Consider the following 10,512-nt stretch of genomic DNA (forward strand, 5'->3'; position numbering starts at 1 on the left):
CCTGCCACTGTCTTTCCCTTTTGGGCTGCTGTAGCTTTTCTATTTACAGGCATCTCAGAAATACATAACACAAAGTTAAGGAAAGAGAAATCCTTATATCATGGCTCTATCGCAGGATCTATGAAGAAAGAAGGTCATTCATTCCTAAATGCTCGCAGCCTCCTGTTTATAAGTGTGGCGCGCAACACACCCATAAAAAAGACTCTACTGGATACGGCTCGTAGACACACCCTAGGAAGGAACTGCTCTGACACCACTTTTGTCACGACCCAACCGGAGGGCCATGACAGGCACCCGGAGCTAACCCACCGGGCACCTCTCATCATACTTTCACAATCATATCTCGGTGAGTCACATGGCTAACTCACAATCCTATGTATCATTCATACAATTTCCATCGGGCTAAGGCACTTTTATGTCAACATCATCAACTATGCCCATATATATACACAAGCCGATAAGGCAAAAAAATGATATACAAAAAAAAAAAACCTTTGAGCCGACAAGACTAAGAAACATCTAGCTATACACAACTGTCTATGAGCCTCTAGAAAAAGTATGCAACATCATAAAGATGGGACAGGACCCCGCCATGCCCATATATGTACATAAAAAATAATAGCAACAACTGCAACTCCGAATCAAATGAAGCTCCTTTAAGTAGTCTCTGAATAAGTAGCCTAAGGGTCAAGTCTGTCTCCCTATCCACCTGCGGGCATGACGCAGCGTCCATAAAGAAAAGGACATCAGTACGAACAATGTACTGAGTATGTAAGGCATAAGTAATAACATTATGAAAGCATAAAGGATAACATGGGGTAGAAGAACCACTTATACCTCTTGAGACGTTCATCACACGTACTTACCCTTTTTCTAATAAAAACCTTCCATACAGACATATATACATATAGTAGTATTACCGACCATGTAGGTTCGATGTCATACATACCCGACCATGACAATGCTCAGTGTTATACATACCCGTCCAAAACAAGGCTTGGTCTTATACGTACCTAACTGTAGTGGTGTGCGTAGCATAAATATCATACCCGACCACATAAGCTCAGTATTACCAAATGGCCATACTTATATATGTATAGAGTACATAAGTATCATCAAAGACACTCTCAAGTCCAAGCTAATATAATTCGTAAGCTAGCGAAAATTGGGTAGCATTTCTCCTAATTCATCTACTTCTATCAAATTCTAAAACAACTCCCAAACAACAACGACATTATCAACAATACCATAATCAAAAGACTTCATTCAAGTTAAGCATCATTCAATCCCCAAAACTCCATTTCAAGATCACTCATTACAATAGCTACAACACAACACCATATATACTTATGTACAATACTTCCGCAACATCATTAGTATCACCCACAACATGATTATACTCATAACATGCCAAGAATTACAATTCAAGTTAACCTATAGCTCATAATATCCTCAAGTTCACACTTGAACTCTATTTTCACTTTTTATTCCTTCAACCAAATGGTACAAAAATCAAACAACCTTAACCACACGCAAGAGATGTAAAAAATTACCTTAATCATTCAAGAACGAGTCTTGGATCAACTCTCTCCACTAAAGTTGTTACACCCCAGAAATTTCCCGTTAATGTGCAGTGAATAGACTAACGAAGGGCACGATGTTTTAATAGGTAAGAAATAACATTAGATGACTCTAAATGAGATTTCAAAGACATTTGAGGTAGGATACAAAAGTTTTTAATAAAAGCAAGGTATATGTTGTGTGTCGGGCAGGATTTACGAGTATCGAACTAATGATGGCTTAATGATGTTTTGGAGAAGAGTTATAATGTCCCTTAGATTGTTAACGAGGCGTTAAACAAGTGTCAAGAAGGTTCCATAAGGATTCGAGATCAAACGAAGTGACGAGAACATAATCGGAAAATAGATAGATTATACGACCAATTATACGGTCTGTATAATATTATACGGTCCGTATAATGGTCCGCAGAATCGTCACAGTGAAGGTCCCTCACTGATGGGATTATACGGTCACTTATATGGACCATATAATTGTCACGGAAAGGAGTGGTTGCTGAAGCGATTTCACGATCACTTATACAGACCGTATAAGTTTATACGGACCGTATAAGTGTCCGTATAATTCAATTGGGACATAATTTTAAGTTTTTAAAGAAGGGACCCAAGTTCATTATTTTCATTTCCCATCTTCTCATTCCTTCTCCATGACTCAAGAACCCTCTAGAACTCTCTCCACTTCTCATCTACAAGAATCCAAGTGAAACTAAGGATCAACTTCATCAAATCAAGAGAAACAAGTGCAAGAAACTCACTAAGGTTCATCTAAGGCAAGAAATCTCATGGGAAGTGGAACTAGGGTTTTGCTCAAGTGAAGTATTTCGACTTAAAGCTCATTCCCACACTATCAAAGGTAGGTTTTATGGTATTTCCATATTGTTTAAGGTATTGAAAAGTTGAAACACTTGGATTGTAGAAGGATATAGAAAATGGGTTATGAATGTAAGAATAGTGCCATTTTTGAGTAGTAGTTTGGAGTGAATCATGAATATTGATATATTGTGATTGTGAGTATTCTATAAGTGACATTAAGAATATGGGATAAGCATTATATGTGAGAAAATGCAATAGTGAACTATGACCACGATTATGGGGGAATTGAAGTGAAATTGTGAAATGTGGATAATGTAGATGAATAATGATTGTTGTTTATAATATTGTGAATGTTGTTATGGATGTTCTGGAGATGATATGTAAAATGAGGAAAGTTGTAAAAACAAAGGAAATGCTGCCCAATTTTCTCTAGCTTTAGTAAGCACGTTCCTATAATCGTTTAGCTAATGTTAATACGAACTCCCTTGAAGGTAAAGACGTGAGTATTGAAGGAGAACGATCCAGCGGTAGAATAGCTAAAGTAAAAGGTATGTGAGGCTAGTCTTTTCTTTTTAAGGCATGAATTTTATGACATGATCTTTCCTCCCGCTCCACGAATTTCCTACATTCCGGAAAACTAAGAGTCTATGTTCATGAATAGCCATATGAGTTAAAAATAAAAGATATTATGAACATGACGTTGAAGAGCTTAAGTCCAAAGATTCTAGAGTTCACGAATATGATGTTTATACAAAGCTAATGATGTTAACTACGATCCATTGATGTTGTTCATTGTATACACTCATGTTACATGCTAATTCCTTCAAGGTGAGGCAGAATGCTTATGAATGCTCCATAATGGAATCGGGGGTTCACGACCTTATGTCACCCCGATAAAGTATAGCTGTCTTGGAATTCTATGCATGCATTATGACGAGTAAATGATGATGATATTACACCGCGCCTATATGGACGGGTAGACACCGCTAAGGCGGGCAGCGTATACACCATGTCTAGGTTGCATGGGTAGACACCACTAGTGGGCGGCATGAGATGGTACCCCGGACGCGGGAGGCTTGTACGCGGTCTAATGGTTATCACACCGTATCTATATGGTCGGACATCTTATACATATATGCACATATGATATGATAATGATTATGGAGTAAGCCAGCATGCATTATCGTTATTTGAAGCCAGCATGGGTACAAATTGCTCCTTATTTGATGCTTGCTTATTTCATTGATGTATCGTTATTGTTGATGCCTTACATACTCAGTACAATGTTCGTACTGACGTCCGTTTTCTTTGGACGCTGTGTTCGTGCCCACAGGTAGACAGGGAGGTGAACCAGACTCGTAGGAGCTACCAGCAGACTCGAGAGCATTCCATTGTTCCGGAGGTGCTATTTGATCTATTATTTTATGTACATATTTTGGCACGGCGGGGTCCTGTCCCGTCCTCATGTCTAGTACTCTAGTAGAGGCTCGTAGATACGTATGTGTGGGTAATATGGTCTCATGTTTTTCCTCATTGTATATATTATTTTGATAGCCGAGAGGGCTTATGTATATAAACGTATATGTGTTTCAAATTGTAAATGGTTTTCCTTACGAATAGAAGTGTGGAGCAATAGATAAATGCAAAATAAGTATGATAACTAGCAGTATGAGTGGTGCTCGGTAGTCAGCTCCGGGTACCCGTCATGGCCCCCTAGTCGGGTTGTGACAAAAGTGGTATCAGAGCAGTTCAGTCCTAGGAAGTGTCTACGAGCTGTGTCTAGTAGAGTCTTGTTTATGGTGTGTTGCGCGCCACACTAATAAACAGGAGGCTACAGGGCACTTAGGAAAAATGACGATCTTTCATTTGAAGAGATCCTGTGATAGAGCTGTGTTCTAAGATTTTCTCTTCCTTAATAATGTGCTATGATTTCAGAAATGCCGCTAAAGGAAAACGCTACAGCTGCCCAGAAGGTCAAGACTACGATGAAAAGGCGGGTAGAAAGAGAGCCGCCAATGAATGTAGAAGAGGGCGAATCACATAATGAGGCTCCATCTAATACTTCTCCCACTCCACCTATTATGGAAGAACAAGAAGGGGCTTCTGCTCCAGCTCCTATGCCTCCAGTTCCTCCACCGGCTACTTCGGGTTAACAAGTGACCGATGCTATTCATCTATTGACGCAATTAGTTGCCGCCCAGGAACAGCGGGAGAATGCGGGTCCAAGTGATCGGGCAGCTAGTACCAGAGCCCGTGATTTCATGAGTTTGAATCCTGTGGAGTTTTTCGGGTCAAAGCCGGATGAAGATTCGCAAGGCTTTATTGATGAAATGTTGAGGACATTAAAGATTATTCATGCCTCCAAAACTGAATCTGTGGAGTTGGTATCTTATAGACTCCGAGATGTGGCGGTATTATGGTACAATAATTGGATATCATCAAGAAAAGAGAATGCGCCTCCTCCCGTTTGGCAAGAATTTGTAGATGCCTTCATCTGCCACTATTTGCCACCCAAGGTCCGCCGAGCTAGAGCAGATAGATTTTTAAATTTGAAACAAGGAAATATGAGTGCCCGGGAGTATAGCCTTTAGTTTAATTCATTGGCTAGATATGCCCCAACTATGGTGGCCGACAGAGGAGATAGGGTACACAGGTTTGTGAGTGTGTTAGGGCCACATTTATTTAATGATTGTTTGACGGCTTCGTTGCAAGATGGGATGGATAAGTCCCGCATTCAAGCCCATGCCCAGAATTTAGAAGGACAACAATATCCGCAAAGGGGTGATCGTGATACTGATAGAGGGTAAAGCAAGAGGGCCAGATCTATGGGGGCAGGAAGTGATTATAAAGGGGGATCAAGGCAGGCATATTCTAGACACTTAGGCTAGTCGGCGATTAGTGCGCCTCCATGATTTGCAGGTGGGAGATTTGATCGTTCCTTTCGTTTAGGACAGGGTCAGAGTTCGAGGGCCTCAGATTCTCAGTTTGGGGGAGATTATAGCCAGAGGAGACCCCCAGTACCGCGATGCAGCCAGTGCAGTAGACTGCATTCTGGATAGTGTCGCCAAGGTTCAGGTGCTTGTTATGTCTGTGGCCAGGTTGGGCACATGATGCGAGATTGCCCATCGATGAGTGGTAGAGTTGGGGTTCAGCCCACAGGATCAGCAATTGGTTCCTCTTCAGTGCGCCCGGTAGAGCAGACTCCCCAGATTCTAGCAGGTCGAGGTAGAGGCAGAGGGGGAGCTTCTACTTTAGGTGCCACTCAGCCCCGTATGTATGCTTTAGCCGGACTACAGGATCTTGAGTCCTCCTCGGATGTGGTTATAGGTATATTATCCGTATTTTCCCATGATGTGTATGCATTGATAGATCTGGGTTCTACCCTATCTTATATTGCTCCGTATGTTGCAAGTCATATTGGGGTGAAACTTGAGCCAATAAAACCTTTTGGGATAGCTACTCCGGTTGGTAACCCCGTGATAGCTAGACAAGTGTACAAAAATTGTGTAATCGTGATATGCGACCACCAGACCAAAGTTGATTTAGTTGAGCTAGAAATGTTAGATTTCGATGTGATTATGGGTATCGATTGGTTGGACTCATGTTATGCTAATGTTGATTTCCGAATGAAAGTAGTTCGATTTCAATTTCCGGGAGAGCCCGCGCTTGAATGGAAGGGTAATACAGCATCTCAAAGAGGTAGGTTTATTTCCTACCTTAATGCAAGAAAGATGATAGCTAAGGGCTATATTTATCACTTAGTCTGAGTTCAGGATACCGAAGCAAAGTCGCCAACTTTCCAATCTGTTCCGATAGTGAATGAATTCTCGAATGTATTTTCAGATGAACTTCCAGGTCGTCCACCGGAAAGAGAGATTGATTTTTCCATTGATGTGTTGCCAGACACCAAGCCTATTTCTATTCCTCCTTACCGAATGGCTCCGGCAGAATTGAAAGAGTTAAAGGCACTGTTGAAGGATTTGCTTGAGAAGGAGTTTATTAGACCCAGTTCATCACCGTGGGGAGCACCAGTCCTATTCGTGAGAAATAAAGATGGTTACTTACGGATGTGTATCGATTATAAACAATTGAATAAGGTGACGATAAAGAACAAATATCCTCTCCCAAGGATTGATGATTTGTTTGATCAACTACAGGGTGCCAAGTGGTTTTCCAAAATAGACTTAAGGTCAGTTTATCACCAAGTGATAGTTAAAGAAGAAGATATTCCCAAAACAGCTTTTAGAACGAGATATGGCCATTATGAATTCCGGGTGATGTCATTTGGGTTAACTAATGCTCCGGCAGTGTTCATGAATTTGATGAATAATGTATTCAGGCCTCTCTTGGATCTATTCGTAATAGTATTCATTGACGATATTCTAGTATACTCTCGCACAGAATCAGAACATGCAGACCATTTACGTATTGTCCTTGGAATTCTTCGGACTCGAGAATTGTATGCAGAATTTTCAAAGTGCGAGTTTTGGCTGAATTCTATGACATTTTTGGGCCATGTTATTTCAGATGATGGCATTCGAGTTGATACTCAGAAAATTGAAGCTTTGAAGACTGGCCAAGGCCTACGACGCCCACAGAAGTCCGTAGTTTTCTGGGATTGGCAGGTTACTATAGAAGGTTCGTAGAAGGATTTTCCTCTATTTCAGCCCCATTGATGAAGCTAACCCAGAAGGTAGCTAAATTTCAGTGGAATGATGCTTGTGAACTCAGCTTTCAAGAGTTGAAGGACAAATTAACCTCAGCCCCAGTCTTGACACTCCCAGAAAGGCCAGATGGCTATGTTGTATATTGTGATGCTTCCGGTGTTGGGTTAGGATGTGTGTTAATGCAACACGGTAAAGTCATTGCTTATGCCTCAAGATAATTACGGAACCATGAAAAGAACTACCCAACTCATGATCTCGAATTGGCTGCAGTTATTCATGCATTAAAGATGTGGAGACATTACTTGTATGGCGTGCATGTTGATATTTATACAGATCACAAGAGTCTTCAATACATTTTCAAACAGAAGGAGTTGAATCTGTGGCAGAGGCGGTGGTTAGAATTATTGAAAGATTATGATGTGAGTATTTTATACCACCCCGGAAAGGCCAATGTAGTAGCTGATGCGCTTAGCCGTCGATCGATGGGCAGCCTATGTGAAGCTCCTCCGGGAAAGAAAGAATTAATTCATGAGATCCACCAACTAGCTAATCGGTACACCTCGAAAAAATCCTCCGTTGTTGCACAAGTGACTGAACTAGTGAGGAGTATGAGTATACGATATTTCCATGAGTATGAAATGACATTGATGACCCTAAGTAAGATTCCAAAGGTGATTGCAATAAGGGATAGGTTATGCTCCACGATGACTAATTATAGGTTCTGAAAATGTGGAAAGTTGCAGGTTTGCATTTTGGCCAGTTGAACGTAAAGTGAAATACGGGCCGTAAAGTGGTATACGGGGCCGTAAACTGCCATGTCGTATTTTAACCTCCAAAACTTCAACTTTCTGTCAAATGTCCAAATGGTTAAATACGACTTGGAATATGGACCGTAAATTGAAATACGGCCCGTAAACTGCGATCGTAAATCACCATGATCCCCAGCATACTTTCTGGTTCTGTTATGCTTAAATACGCCCACAGAATACGGACCGTAAACTGGAATACGGCCCGTAAACTGGGTTTACGACCACTGTGCACTTTCGACGACTGTTCATTTCAGATCAGATTTTGGGTTGTTAAAAAGGGGACCAAGTTTATTATTTCATTTCATTTCACTTCTACATGACACCCTTTCTCTCTAAAACATCTCTCTACATGAATTCCACAAGAATTCAAGGATATTTGGTGATCAATAACATAAACTAAGTGAATCAAGTATAAGAAAACCATTAAGGATCATACAAGTCAAGAAACCTCATTGGAGATAAACTAGGGTTTTGCTCAAGTGGAGTATTATCAACCAAGGCTTGTTCCTACGACATCTAAGGTAATATTTATGATGTTTCTATGTTGTTTAAGGTATTTAAGAGTTGAAATACTTGGATTGTATAGAGGTATGGCAAAATGGGTCATTAATGTGGAATAGTGCCATTTTGAGAAATAGTTTGAATTGAGTTATGAGTCTTGATGTATTGTAATGTAAATGTGTTAGAAATGATGTTGAGAACGTGAGATGAGCAATACACGTGAATGGACATAGTCGTGTGTCATAGCCATGGATATGGGTGATTGAAGGGAAACTAAGAAATGTGGATAATGTGAATGAATAATGATTATTGTTATGGTATTGTGAATGTATTATTGACGTTTGGGAGTTGATATACGTTATGGAGGAATGTCGTATAAATAGAGGAGATGATGTCCGATTTTCTCTAGTTTTAGTCATATATGCTAGCTATTGATTCTAATGATGGTACGACTTTAATGAAGGTAGAAACGCTAGCATTGGAGGAGAAAGCGCAAGTGTAGAGTAGTTGAACGGAAAAGGTATGTAAGGCTAACCCTTCTTTCATAAGGCATGGTTCTTTGGCCAAATATCTAAATCTTCTATGAGACTATGATATCCTTGAAATGATTTGATCTTCCGAGCTAGTAAGTTTATGATTCTTGATACGCTACGATTGTACTAGATCCCTCGTATGACGAGTAAGCCTATTAAGGTAGATGATATGAATGACGATAATGGTAATAATGATGACGATAACGATGACGATTATGATAACGATGCTAATAGTAAAGATGCTTATGAGCTATTATGTATATGTGTCTATGTATGACTATTATGGAAACCCAAGCTTATGAGGCCGGGTAAGATATGTAAATAAGTATGTATATGATTACGTAACGCGCGCACACCTCTGCAGATGGTACGAATAACCCTGGCGCCTTGGTAGGGCCAGGTAGATATGACCCCGACGCCTTGGTAGGGCCAGGTAGATATAACCCTGAAGCCTTAGTAGGGCCAGGTATGAGTAACCTTGAGCCTTGGTTGGCCAAGTATGTATGAAACACCGATCCTGCATGGTCGGGTATGCTATGCAAATGCTATGTATATGATATGATTATGTATATGATATGGATACGAATAATGAATACGAACATGATATGATATGAATGCGAATAAGGGTATGTATGCGAACGTGAGTGCAGATGTGGAACGGATACGAATATGGGTGTATGTACGTAAATACGCATTAGAAACGGAAAGATCCTATGTAAGGCAAGTAAGTGCCTATGACGATGATAACACCGCCTCCCATCTTGTGCTATTTCTTGTGTTGCTTGTTATGCTTCTATATTGATATCGATCATGCTTTACATACTAAGTACATTCTTCGTACTGACGTCCTTTTGTTTGTGGCGCTGCGTCATGCCCACAGGTGCACAGGGAGACAGGCTCGATCCATAGCGGTATTCTCAGAGACTACATAAAGAGCTCCATTTCATTCGGAGCCATAACTTTTGGGTACTTATTCTTTTGTGTATATAATTATGGGCATAGCGGGGTCCTGTCCCGCTTATGTGATATGTTATACTCTTCTTAGAGGCTCGTAGACATGTGAATATGGTTAGATGTGTCTGGCCTTGTCGACCTATATTTTGTATATTATTTTGATAGCCTTGACGACTCATGTACATTGACGTGGTATAGATGCCAACCATGATATTAAAGCATTGTCGTCCAATAGGACTAGCATGAATGGTGATTAGAAATGTATGTTTAATTATGTGACTCACCTAAATGTAAGTGAAGTGTTATATCCCGCATTTTATGCAATCGGATAATTCAAGACAATCGCGGGAAAACAACAAGCAAGGCAATATTTTATTTTGTTTGGCACATGAGTTGCTTATGAAAAGTCTAGAAGTGGAAATATAGAGAACGACGAAGGGTAAAAATTGGAAATTGGAAAAAAAAATCCCTTCCATGAATTACAAGAATTAGCCAATGTAATTGGGCTTGAAATTTTTGAAAGAAATTTGAGGCCCAACCGGCCATGGACATGGGCTAGGCCCATGTTGAACTAAATCCATGTAATTAAAAAGAAAACTAAGTCTTCTACATACTTACATAACCTTCTAGAATTTTCAAGAGATTGAGGAACAAAGAA

General features: G+C 40.3%; 1 long non-coding RNA gene across 1 annotated transcript in view; it reads left to right on the forward strand.

The window, feature by feature from the left end:
- Window positions 1–10,153, forward strand: part of LOC132641902 (uncharacterized) — a 29,714-nt gene extending 19,561 nt beyond the window's left edge. Inside the window, exons 5-6 of the long non-coding RNA XR_009583020.1 lie at window positions 3,724–3,792; window positions 9,781–10,153. This is a non-coding gene — a long non-coding RNA (uncharacterized LOC132641902). The remainder of the gene's footprint in view (window positions 1–3,723; window positions 3,793–9,780) is intronic.
- Window positions 10,154–10,512: the final 359 nt, after the last annotated feature.

The sequence above is a fragment of the Lycium barbarum genome, chromosome 1 (assembly GCF_019175385.1).
Source record: "Lycium barbarum isolate Lr01 chromosome 1, ASM1917538v2, whole genome shotgun sequence".
In the NCBI taxonomy this organism is placed as follows: Eukaryota; Viridiplantae; Streptophyta; class Magnoliopsida; order Solanales; family Solanaceae; genus Lycium; species Lycium barbarum.